General features: G+C 41.4%; 1 long non-coding RNA gene across 1 annotated transcript; it reads left to right on the top strand.

Moving 5' to 3' along the window:
- Positions 1-2,976: 2,976 nt before the first annotated feature.
- LOC138876915 (uncharacterized) lies at positions 2,977-4,834 on the top strand. Its single transcript, XR_011402239.1, has 2 exons — positions 2,977-3,490; positions 4,422-4,834. It is a non-coding gene; the product is annotated as an uncharacterized lncRNA (long non-coding RNA).
- The last annotated feature ends 8,522 nt before the right edge of the window (positions 4,835-13,356 follow it).

Here is a 13,356-nt window from a genome sequence, read left to right as displayed (position 1 = left end):
TCATGTCATGATCATTGGTGCCAGCTGTTCCACTCAGATAGTCTTTTTTTCTTTTTCCCTTTCAGACATTCTTCCAGTTTTGGATTTTTCTTATCCTTAACTCTTAAAGTCATTGCATTTCATTTCTTTTGGGTTTATTTCTCTAAAATGTTTCCAATGTCAGTTCTGTTTAAGAAAATAAGAAAGGATTTCAAAGCTCACTACCACCTTCCAAAGTTGCCCAAAGCACAGGGTGGCCAAGGCATTGCTAGAGATAGTATGATGTGAAATGGGATATAAAGGGTCGGCAAAAGTTCCATCGGTGAAATGGTTTAGTAATTTTGTGAGAGATGCAGAGGTGCGGTTGAATGGGCCAGAGATGTAATACAACAATTTGGGTATAGAACACTCGGGTCATCTAAGGTCATATGGGTGAAAGTCAGTCAGAAAGTCAGGCGGTGCTTGGTCAGTTCGGGGAAATCAGTCAAAACAAAGCATGGCAGCGGAGAGGCCACCTTCAGCAAGAATGCCACAAACTAACCACCACATTTTAAACTGACAAGATTTTTCTTTGATTGAAACAGGGGCAGAAGTTTCGATTGTTTCGGAGGAACCCTCCGTAAGGAAAGGCAAGCACCAAACAAGTTTGACAGTAAATTCTCAGGACCCTCCTGGAAAATGGGACCTAGTTTTAAACTCAAAACAATCATGAGTAGCAAGATCTAGCATAAATGTACCCCAAAGAAATATAAGTTGGTTTCAAAGTTTTCATTCTTGAGATGGGATTCAATTAAGAGTTGTCAGGACCCTCCTGAATAATGGGACCTAGCTTTAAGATTTTCATTAGATAACAAGATGTAGCCGTAGAATTGTCACTCGTAAGATAAGACTTGATTTTTGATTTGCAGGACCCTCTTGGATAATGGGATGTAGTTTTAAGACCTTCTTAGATAACAAGAGTTAGCGGAAGTCATACCTTTACAAAATATAATTCAGCTTTTAAAACTATCATTTAACTAGGAGTGTTCAGGATCCTACTGGATAATGGGATTTAGCTTTCAAATTCTTAGTAATATTTGGTAACATGATTCAGTTTAACACTCACAGATGTGCCCAGCTACCAAACTGGGGCAGAATTTTTTTTTTTGTTTTATCTATTTTGTTGAAATCAGGAACCCACCTGGAGAGCACGGGAATACAGTTCAAGTTTTGAAAATCAGACGCCCACCTGGAGAGCACGGGAATACAGTTCAAGTTCAGCAATCAGGCGCCCACCTGGAGAGGAAGGGAATACAGTTCAAGTTTGGCAATCAGGCGCCCACCTAGAGAGCACGGGAATACAGTTCAAGTTTAGCAATTAGACGCCTACCTGGAGAGTACGGGAATACAGTTCAAGTTCAGTAATCAGGCGCCCACCTGGAGAGTACGGGAATACAGTTCAAGTTCAACAATTAGGCGTCCACCTGGAGAGCAAGGGAATACAGTTCAAGTTTGGCAATTAGGCGCCCACCTAGAGAGCACGAGAATACAGTTCAAGTTCAGCAATCAGGTGCTCACCTGGAGAGCACGGGAATACAATTCAAGTTCAGCAATCAGGCGCCCACCTGGAGAGCACAGTTCGAGTGTCGGTAATCAGGAGCCCACCTGGAGAGCACGGGAATACAGTTCAAGTTTAGAAATCAGGCACCCACCTAAAGAGCACGGGAATACAGTTCAAGTTCAGCAATCAGGCACCCACCTGGAGAGCACAGTTCGAGTGTCGGTAATCAGGAGCCCACCTGGAGAACAAAATAGTAATTCAAGTGTTGGTAATCATGAGCCCACCTGAAGAACGAAGGGAAAGCAGCAATGTTCGAAAGAAGACGGTCAAGTTCAGCAATCAGGCATCCACCTAGAGAAAAGGAAAAGCATCTCAGATTATAATTCAAATCAGCAACAAAGGAATTTCACCTGGAGAGTATGGGTCGACAAAGCAACATGAACTACAAGATCAAGTTTGAAGATATAGATAGGATTCTTGTAATACATAGATCATAGTTTAGTCTATCTTCTTTTATTTTGTCATGGTGTAATATGGAGTTCAGTAAGCAGTAGCAGCAGCAGCAACAGTGAAATCACAACTTTATGGTAGTCCCAGCTACCGAAACTTCCCGAACTACACTGACCTGATTCCTTTATAGCCAAGGATATGTAGGCAACCCCGGAAGCAGGGTGCGGTCAAATCTTTCAAAAAATGCTTCCCATGGAGTATTCAAACGGGCAAAAATCGCTCGTATCCGCTCACTTTATCTTTGCACGAAAACTCTTCATGTTTCCGAGCAAAGAGGGGCAACTGTGAGCACGTGATTTTTGCCCTATATGAATTACTCCCATAAATTCAAAACAAAATAATTCTTTTTCATTGGTTTGCAATTTTTGTGGATTTTGTGGCATTTTCTGTCAATTGTTTGCATTTGTCTGTGCATGTTTATTTTATTTTATTAATGAAAAATACAAAAATATGTTGAATTTGCATTTAGGATCTAACTTTGTGTTTTGGAATTAAGTAGTAAATTAGTTATTTTATAAGAATGGGAAAAATCACAAAAAATGGTATTTTTGCACTTTTATTTTTAATCTTTGAATTTTGATGGTTTTCCGCTTAATTTAGTTTTAATTAGAATTAATTAACTTAATGTGTTAGGATTGATTTAATTTAGGATTTTGTTTGGGTTTTACTTGAGTTTTTAATTTAGAAAAATTAATTAAAAGAGAGAGAGAGTTTGAAATAAAAAGAATTAATTTGAAAAAAGAAAAAGGAATTGAAGAGATAGAGTTTTGGGCCTGTTTTAATTAAAAAACCCAAGCCCATGAAACGACGTAGTATGGAGATAGTACTACGTCGTTTAGATTTTGCTAGTGTTGAGTCGATCCAGGCCCTCTATTTCATTTCATCTAACGGCTATAGACACTTCCCCCATTTCACATAAAATTGTCCAAACGACCAAACCATAACCTAAGACCCCTCATTATATCGTCTCTGTCATTCTCATCTCTCACCACCATCCGCCACCACCGGAAATCGCCAGCGGCGGCAGTTGATCTCCAACCCCCCTCGAAACATGACCAGATAATCCTTGTTGCCTCTCCATTCCAAATCCACCACTGGGTTTCTCCAAAAGTTACCCGATTCTCGTGAATTTCAAATCTCTGAAGGCAGAAAATCCGGTTGCTCCATCTTCTTTGATTTCCTTTGTGTTTCTACTTTATTTGCTTCTTTTGGTATTATCACGTGGGATTAGCTGGTTATTTAGTCAATTTCAAGGCCCGTCATGGCAGACAGTTTTTGGTCAAGCAATCCGTGTTCCAAGTTTCTAGTTCATCTCATTTCAGAGTAGGTGTCGAGGATTGTGATATGGAGCATTAGCCGTCGAAGAAATTTCGGTTAATTCTCATGTTACAATTCTCGCCATTTACCGGATCCTCTTTAGCCATTGATTTCTCTGAGTCGTCAATCCTCTGTTAGAGCCTGGTACAGCTTTCCCCTCTTTACTGTAATTTTCAGTTTTTTCTTCTTTCGTTGTTCGTTATCTTAGTTTGGTTTCAAGCATTAATTCTTGTATGATAAATCAGCATCGATAGTTTAGTAAAATCATTATTTGTTCATGCTGAGTTCTTTTCTTTTTTGTTTATTCCTTTTACTTTTTCTGTTTGTTTTAAAAGTTTCGTTGTTCATAGCTTTAGTGGTGTTGTAATTTTTGTCATTTTATTGATGTTTTATAAAATTGCGCTGGTTTTTCCTTAATTACGTTTGAGCTTTGTAAAGAGGAAGCCCAAAGTGGGGAAAGGGAAACTCTGGTAGCCAGCACAAGGTTTAGGCCTGGATGCAGTTTATTTGGACCCATATTGGTTTTGCAGGGGGTAAATAATGAAGGATTAGAGGGTAACTTGAGTATTTTAGGAATAGGAATCTTTGTAATAGCCTTAGGAAACTTCTAGGAAGTTGGGGTGGGGACCAATTTGATTTTCTGATTTTTAGACTAAGGTCCTTTAAGCTAGAATGAAAATATTAAAAGGGTAAAAGAGCAAACTCTAAAAATTCTTTGGCTGCCCTAATTCCCTTGTATAAAAGCTCCATTAGCTGAATTCTTTAGGGATCGGACTTGAAGAGATAAAAATCCAGAAAAATAGAAACGGCTAAAATTTTCAACACAAAATCACTGTTTCATTGAACTTTCTTCTGTGATTTTGAAGTTTTCAATTTCTGAAATAAATTTTGACTCATCTGAGGCTTGAAATGGGTTGAATTTAGTTTTCAAAGGCTTGGTTTGAAGCTTGTTGTTTGGTTTACTGCTCTATTGGTTTTTCTGAATCGATTTCACTATTTGGTTGTGTGGATCTGGGCACTTTGTTGTTACTGCTTGGTTGATTCCTCACCCTTTTGTTTCTATTTCAACTTTCAGGTACACATTTAAGCCCTATTGATTGTGAAGTTGGATATGAGGAATGAAAAAATGAAAAGCAGAAAATTTTAAAAACGTAGTATCAGTTATTCGTGTTTCAACTGTATTTTTCTTTTTTTATTCTGTGTTTTAATAGCTTAGTCCTTATCATTGTATGGTATTATGGGACTGTTAGGGCGCTGCAACAACAGACTTATTCGAGCATTTGAGTTTTAGTTTTTGTTGAAATAGGTGTTCTTGTTTGGTGATGATTTTGTGTTGAAATAGTCATTAGGGTAAGTATAAGTTGGAGACAAACTGAGTGATATGCAGTCTGTATTTTAAAGCATCGGGATGTATGGTTTTGCCCAAAAATAAGTCGTCCTGTGTTATGATCATAAACTCGTACGGAAGATGATTTGGTTTGCCTGTTAGTTAGTTTAAATTTTTAGCATAAATCAGTTTATTATTTAATATGTTGTGAAATGAAGTTCAAACCTTGTAATCTGAAGTTGATTTACTACTGTGAATGAAGGGTTTAAATTTGTGTCGCGTGCTTCTGGGGAGACTCGATCTCGAGTCACTAACCCCAGCAATAGACCTTTGAAGTATGACCTGGATTCTCCTGGGCCCAATGTTTATTTTCTAAGTAATGAGGCCATATGAGTCTAAAGCAGGCTTATGCCCAAATCACGTTAGTAATGCAAAGATTTAGTCTTAGGTGCTTTAATTTGAATAATTATCAATTCAAAAGATGAGATGATTAATTTAATTCAGTGTTTCATAAAGTTTTAATTGATTGGTTGTTGGTTGATTGTGCGCAAAAGTTTAGTTTTGAGAATTGGGCTGTAACATTGGCCCAACTATGCCGATGTCACCTTCACCGGGTACAAACTAGTTTTGGGTTTTACATTAGAAGCCCAGTTATGGTCTTTTGCTTATTGGCAACTTAGCTATGAGGAAGACGGGTCCATGACCTGCTTGGGCTCTTTTAATCAGTTCAGTTTGATGTCCCGTTCTATTAGCATGAGATTATTCACGTTGAATTTGAAATTTTTACTTTATGATTAGAAATTCTTCATGTAGTTTAATTTAGTTACGTCCTTTCGGTTAGAATAGATTCGAGGTGCGCCGTGCCAAACAAATATCTTAAACGCATGACCCTCACTTAATTATTTCTTTCAAATCTTTAGAATTCGAGGCGTGCCATTTAGCAAATTTTCATGGCCCTCGCAAAGTTACAAACGCGTAGTTGCTTTAGGCATGTTATTTTAACAACTTACAACTTACCTTCCTAAACTCGAGTGTGCATTTCATATGACCCAAATCCAAATCTTAACAACGTTAAATAAAATATGTCTCGGACCGCGGGTGCATTTCATGTGGCGTGGTCCAGAGACATGTTTTAGGTGACGTTGAAATCTTCTTTAAAATAGGTAAAAGCGGTTTAAAGTAAAAATGCACCTAGGTTTAAAAGTGTTTTAAAATCAGATAATTAGGTCAAATATAACAGTTGAGCGACCGTGCTAGAACCACGGAACCCGGGAATGCCTAACACCTTCTCCTGGGTTAACAAAATTCCTTACCCGGATTTCTGTGATCGCAGACTGTAAAACAGAGTCAATCTTTCCTCAATTTGGGATTTGAACTGGTGACTTGGGACACCATAAATTATTCCAAGTGGCGACTCTGATTCTTAAATAAATAATTCCGTTTCGATTGTCACTTAAATTGAAAAAAACTCCCTTATACCCTTCTCGGGGTGTAAAAAGGAGGTGTGACAGTAACCAATACAGTTAAAATTGAATTAGTTATCCCAGCAACACCTACATGTCTAAGTAGTGCTTATGAAATTAGTTTAACTGAATAATGGTTAAGTCAATATGGGCTAATCCTAGTTTTAGTTCGATTAGAATTTTTCCCCTACTAAGTATTCTTTTTATAATACTCAAGCTAACTATCTTGTAAATCAATGTCATGCTTCGTTTATCTATTAGCACTTTTAAACAAATAAAAAATGCATTTACTTTCTTAACTATTCTTAACTTCAAGCCTTTACGGTTTTTAATTAAAGCCTTTGGGCATTTTCGTCCAGTGTCCTTTTGGAGTTAAAATCCTAAAATCAAATTTGAGTTTTCAAATGACGTATAATATTTTATGAAATATTTTAACTCTTGTAGTCTAACAGTCTTACAAAGCTTTAGTTAAAATTACACTAAGTTCGAAGGTAACCGCGTCTCATGCGGATTTTGAGGGGTGCCTCACACTTTTTCCTAAGTTAATTTGAACCCTTACCTTAGAATCTCTCATATTTAGTAAACTTTAGTGGATTTTAACTTTACATTATCTTGTTTAAAATATGTGTCCTAATTCACCTTTAAAATGATTAGGTGGCGACTCTTTAATTAATAATTAATTCAGGAATCACCAATATGTTATACTCTAATTTGAGCTGGTTAAAATGGGGTATAACAAGTAATTCGAGCGAGGTCAAATATTTTGAGAAATTCGAGTGAGGTCGAATGTCTTCTTTTGGCGATGGCCTTTTGGCCGTATGGGTGTTATTTCGTGTTGTCGGAATATTATTTGTTGTAATTCAAGTGAGGTCGAATATTTTAAGCAATTCAAGCAAGGTTGAATGTCTTCTTTTGGAGATGGCCTTTTGGCCGTAGGGGTGTTATTTCGTGTTGACGAAATATTACCTGTTGTAATTCGAGCGAGGTCGAATATTTTAAGTAACTCGAGCGAGGTCGAATGTCTTCTTTTGGCAATGGCCTTTTGGCCGTAGAGGTGTTATTTCGTGTTGTTGAAATATTACCCATTTTAGTTTGAGCAAGGTTGAATGTTTTCTTTTGGCGATGACCCTTGGCCGTAGGGGTGTTATTTCGTGTTGTCGAAATATTACCCGTTGTAGTTTGAGCGAGGTCGAATGTTTTCCTTTGGCGATAGCCCTTGTCCGTAGGGGTGTTATTTCGTGTTGTCGAAATATTACCCATTGTAACTCGAGCGAGGTCGAATGTTTTCTTTTGGCGATGGCCCTTGGCCGTAGGGGTGTTATTTTGTGTTGTCGAAATATTACCCGTTGTAATTCGAGCGAGGTCGAATGTTAGATGCAAAAGAAAATGATAGCGAGTAAAATGTTGGATTTATTTCACTTCGTTGGAGAATATCTTGACGGAGAACAAAATGTTGCTTTATTTCATTTACTAGAGTACTATACATGTCTATTTCATACATACATTGGAGAAGTTTCCATGTATTTAGTCCTTTCATTGTTCAACCTGGAGAGGTCATAGGCAGGCGAGGCGATTAATTATACTTTGAACTTCGAGATGTCCCCTTTGTCGCCTCGTTAAAACCTCCCCGAGAAAATCCATTTGGGACAAAACTCGGGTGAGGGAAAAAGAGTACGACTTGAGAGGCGTCCTTTTTTAGAAGTTGAAGTATTTGAGGTGGGCGATATTCCAGTTGTTTTGTAGTAGTTTTCCTTCCATTGTTTCTAGTTGGAATGCCCATTTGCTTACTGCTGCTGTGATTTTGTACGACCCGTCCCAATTGGTTCCCAATTTGCCTTCATTTGGTTCTTTGGTTGCTTGTGTTTTAGCCTTGAGAACATAGTCTCTGACTTTGAGTGGTCGTATTTTGGCCTTCTTGTTGTAGTATCTTTCCGCTTGTTGTTTTTGGGCTACCATCCTTACATAAGCCATGTCTCTTCATTCTTTTACCTCGTCGAGGTCTTGTCTTCTGTTCTCGTTGTTATTTGATCCACTTTTGTTGGAGTATCTCAGGCTAGGTTCTCTGACCTCAACAGGTATCATGGCGTCAGTTCCGTAGAATAATGAATATGGCGTTTTTCCAGTGCTTGTTTTTGGCATGGTATGGTAGGCCCATAATACCTCTAGTAGCAACTCCGCCCATAGCCCTTTGACGTCTTCAAGATTTTTCTTTAAGATATTCAGTAGGGTTTTGTTGGAGGATTCAGCTTGACCGTTGCCAGTGAGATGATATGGCGTGGAGAGTATTCGCTTGATGCGCCATTTTTCGAAGAACTCGGTCGTGCTTTTCCCGGTGAAGTGGGCCGTTTTTACAGCTGATTCCTTTGGGGATGCCAAAGCGGCATATAATGTTCCTCCATATGAATGTGATGACCTCCTGCTCGGGTATTTGGGCGAACGCACCTACTTCCACCCATTTGGAAAAGTAGTCAGTTAAAACTAAAAGGAAACGTGTCTTACCTCGCCACGCTCGGAGGGGTCTGACGATATTCATTCCCCATTTGATGAATGGCCATGGCGAGGTAACAGAGTGGAGCTGTTCACCCGCTTGATGTATCATAGGCGCGTACTTTTGGCACTGCTCGCATCTCTTGACATAATCTGTGGCTTCCTTTTTCATAATGAGCCAGTAATATTCTGCCCGAATGAGGCATCAAACGAGGGCTCGGTTGCCTATATGGGCACCACAGTGGCCCTCGTGTACTTCTTCGAGCACGCACCTGGTCTGACTTGTTCCTAGGCATTTCGCCAAGGGGCCGCCGAACGTTCTCTTGTACAGGTCGTGATTTATGATGTTGTACCTGGCCGCTTGCATTCGAAGCTTTTTGGCTTCCTTTTTGTCTTGCATGAGTATTCCTTCCTGCAAATATGTCATTATGCGGTTGCGCCAGTCTCAAGTCAAATTTATGGAATGTACCTCGAGTTGGTCTATTGACGAGTGGAGGAGAGTGACCATGTTTTCTTTAGTGATATTTTTGGTGGCGGCTGCTAGTTTGGCAAGGTTGTCCGCCTCGATGTTTTGAGCTCGGGGTATCTGTTCAAGTCGGCATTCATCGGTTCCAGCAGTAGTTTGTGAATTTCTACCTGGTACTTGTGTAGCCTTTGTTCTTTGATTTGGAAAGTCCCTGTGACTTGGTTGACAACGCGTTGTGACTCGCATATGAGGACGACTCATCGTGCTCCATACTTGAGAGCTAGCTTTAACCCTACAATTATAGCCTCATACTCGGCCTCATTGTTAGTCATATCGGGGCACCGTATGGACAGGCGGATAACTTTCCATGTTGGGACCTTGAGTACGAGTCCCAATCCCGATCCTGACGCGTTGGATGCATCGTCGGTGTAAAGGACCTAGAGGTTGGATTGCCTAGGGGAGGTAAGAGAAGCTTCATGCTCGACCTCGAGCATTATTTTGGCACTGAAATCAGTGATGAAGTTGGCGAGTACCTGCGATTTTATCGCTGTTTGTGGTTGATATGTTATATCATGCTCACTTAGTTCGATGGCCCACTTGGCCAGTCTTTCCAACAATTCGGATTTGTGTAGGATGCTCCGCAGAGGAAAGGTCATCACCGCTGATATGGGGTGGCATTGAAAATAGGGTCTAAGCTTTCGTGAAGTTATAACCAATGCTAAGGCCAATTTCTCGAGGTGGGGGTACCTCATTTTGGCATCGATTAGAGTTTTGCTAATATAATAAATCAGAGATTGTGTACCTTTGTTCTCGCGGACTAGCATTGCGCTTACTGCAACTTCTGAGACGGCCAAATACACTAGGAGGCGTTCGCCGAGCTCTGCTTTGTCCAGTAGTGGGAACGAGGACAAGTACGCCTTTAGTTCTCTCAAGGCATCGATGCATTCTGAATTCCACTGTAGTCCGTTATCTTTTTTCAACACGTTGAAGATTTTGTGGCATCTGTCGGATGACCGCGAGATGAATCTTGACAGAGCGGCTATGAGGCTAGTCAATTTTTGCACCTTTTTCTTTCTGGTCAACACCTGAGATATTCCTTCAATGGATTTTGATTTGATCTGGATTGACCTCAATGCCTCTTTGTGATACTAAGAAACCGAGAAATGTGCCTGAGGTTATGCTGAAGGCGCATTTTTCGGGGTTTAGTTTCATGTCGTACCGCCTTAGTATACCGAAAGATTCCTTCAGGTGATCGATGTGGTCTTCTTTTTTCTTTTTGATTTAACCAGCATGTTATCGATATAGATTTCCATTGTTTTGCCTAGTTGATCTTTGAACATCTTGGTGACCAAACTTTGGTACGTTGCCCCCGTATTCTTCAATCCAAATGGCATGACTCTGTAGCAGTACGTCCCCTAATGAGTGATGAATGTAGTTTTCTCTTGGTCCTCTTCCTCCATGAGGATTTGGTTGTAGCCCGAGTAGGTGTCCAAGAAGTTTAGCAACTCGTGTCCTGCCGAGGCGTCGATGAGCTGGTTGATGTGCGGTAATAGGAAGGAGTCTTTTGGGCACTCTTTGTTTAGGTTTGTGAAATCTACGCACATCCGCCATTTTTCGATTTTCTTTTTTACCATGACCACGTTAGCGACCCATTGAAGGTATTTTGATTCTCGGATGGAACCGTTGGTGAGGAGCTTTTATACTCGTCACTTACGGCCTCGTTGATTGCAATGTTGAATTTCCTTCTTATTTGCTGTACTGGCGGATAAAATGGGTCGACGTTAAACTTGTCTATGACCACGTCTTTCGAGATACCCGACATACATGGGAGAAAGCAAACAGTTCGGCGTTGTCAATTAAAAACTTGTGAAATTTACCTGGTTCTGAGAGTTTATGCTCGATGTAAGCCTTTTTGCTGTTGTTGTTGCTGTTTAGTTGTACATGATCGAGATCTTCTACTGTTGATTCGGCTGCTTCCACGACGTCGGGGTCCTGGATGACATATGTTTGTAGGTTGAGTTCAGTCCCCGACTGCGGTAATTGCTATACCTCTACGTCCGCTCCCTTCATCTGTTGGGTGTAGGTGCAATCCTGGGCGATGCGATAACATTCTTAGGCGGTGCGTTGTTCACCCCTGATACTGAATATTCCCCATGGAGTAGGGAACTTGATTACCTGGTAGAGGCTCGATGGGATGGCCCCCATGGCATGTATCCAGGGCTGCCCTATGATGGCGTTGTAAGCCGTGTCTTGGTTCATAACATGGAATGTTGTTTCAAGGTGATGCCCTCGGACAGAACGAGTAGCGTTATCTCCCTGGAGGTTCGCTCAACTGCATTATTAAAACCTGTTAGTGTTATGCAACGCGGTATTATCTTGTCCTCGAGTCTCATTTGTGCGAGGACTCGAGGGTGGATAATACACGCGCCACTTCCATCATCTACCATTATTCTTATTACATCAGTGTCTAAAATATGTAGAGTAATAACAAGAGCATAGGAATGAGGGAAAGTCACACCGTCGGTATCTAACTTATCGAAGATAATACTGTCTCCAAAATCGTCATACCATTCGTGGGTGATCAATCGTTTCAATTTGTGCGTAGTGGTGAACTTTACATGGTTGATCGTTGCTTCGTCGCCTCCACCGATAATCATTTGGATAGTGCGAGCTAGAGAGGGTGGCTTTGGAGGTCCCTAGGGTAGTTCGCGTCCGGGGGCAAAGTTTGCTCGTCCGCGGTCGCTCATCAGTTCATTCAAGTTTTGTGACCTATGCAATCCTCGGTTTTGTGACCTCGTTCCTCGTGAAATTCATAGAGGGCATTCGACTTTCGAGTATTTGGGTGGGACTTCATCTTTTGTGGCCATTTCACCTTCGTGCCGAGCTTCTCTAGTGTGTACACTATTTCTGAAGGGGAAACACAAAAATTGTGAATGGATAAGAGTGGAGCATACCTCTTTCGTTTCGCTGAGTCCCTGTGTGCGGCCTGGGAGGCCCTTTCATATGTCGAGGAGGTGGTAGGGCGGCTGTTCTGATGTAGGGTTGGTTTCTTTCTCGGCTGAGACAGGGGCCCGACTGATCCCTTCAACCATCGTTACGACGATCCCTTCTCGATTCTACTTGATCGATGTCGGCTACTGGATTGGACCGTTAAGGTCGTCCTCGTCGGATCTCACCTCCGCGCAATAGGCATTGTGGATTTATTCCCGGGTAGTAGTAGGGTATTTCATGATCTCGTTTAACAGTTTTCTGATCGCTCTCGACCCTTTCCTGCTCAGCCTGTACTGGAATGCCGCTACCGCCATCCCTTTTGATACATTTGCTAGGCTCATTCTCACCCTGTTAAACCGGGCGAGGAAGTCCTGAGTCCCTCGCCGGGCGATTGCCTAATGGCGAATATGTCGTTCACTCTGGCTTCCGCCTTCTTAGCCCCTGCATGGGCGGTCACAAACTTGTCGGCTATTTTCTCGAACATTGCTATTGACTGCGCCGGCAGTTGTGAATACCAGGTTAGGGCTCCTCCTGTTAGTGTTTCGCCAAACTTTTTCAGTAGTACTGATGGTACTTGCTATTTCGAGAGATCGTTGCCCTTCACCGTTGTAGCGTAGTGAGCGATATGATCTTCTAGATCATAGTACCATCATATATCTTCAGGTACGGTGGCATTTTGAAGGTTTTGGGAATGGCGTATGGAGCCACTTCTTCGTTGTATGGTTGCTCGATGAATCGACCAACATCTCGTTTTGGTAGTAACTTTGGGGCACCTGGTATCTTGTCGACCCTTTCTTGGTGCTCTTTCATCTGGTCGCGGAGTGCCTTGTTTTCATTTTCCATTTCTTCCATTTTCTTTAGGACGGCTGCTAGTGCATCGTTACCTGCATCCGCAGTGGGGTAAGTGTTACCTGCTTGAGGAAGGGGCTGCTCGCCATTAGTTGTTACGATATCTGCTTGCGCGATGTTGTCGTTTTCCCTTTTGGGCAGGTCTGTCGAGTATATTGTTTAGAGTGCTTGTTAGCCACTTTTCTAGTAGTTTATTCACTGCTGGTGGTGCTTCTTCAGGTGTGGATGTGGAGGCTCCCTTTTCACGTGAAACCGTTACGCTTTCATGAGGGGAGGTGAAATACTTCGCCTGGGAGTACCCTTTGGTGTCGCATTCTCGTCGTCTCCCCTGCCATCTTCGTTGATAGTGTTCAGAATGTTGGTAGTGATGGCTACTATTGCTTTTACTCTCACATCTCCTTTCCTGCCATCGTTAGTTTGTGCAAAA

This window comes from Nicotiana sylvestris, chromosome 9 (genome assembly GCF_000393655.2).
Source record: "Nicotiana sylvestris chromosome 9, ASM39365v2, whole genome shotgun sequence".
In the NCBI taxonomy this organism is placed as follows: domain Eukaryota; kingdom Viridiplantae; phylum Streptophyta; class Magnoliopsida; order Solanales; family Solanaceae; genus Nicotiana; species Nicotiana sylvestris.
Note: the sequence above shows the minus strand (reverse complement) of the source record. Positions and strands in the feature narration are given on the sequence as shown.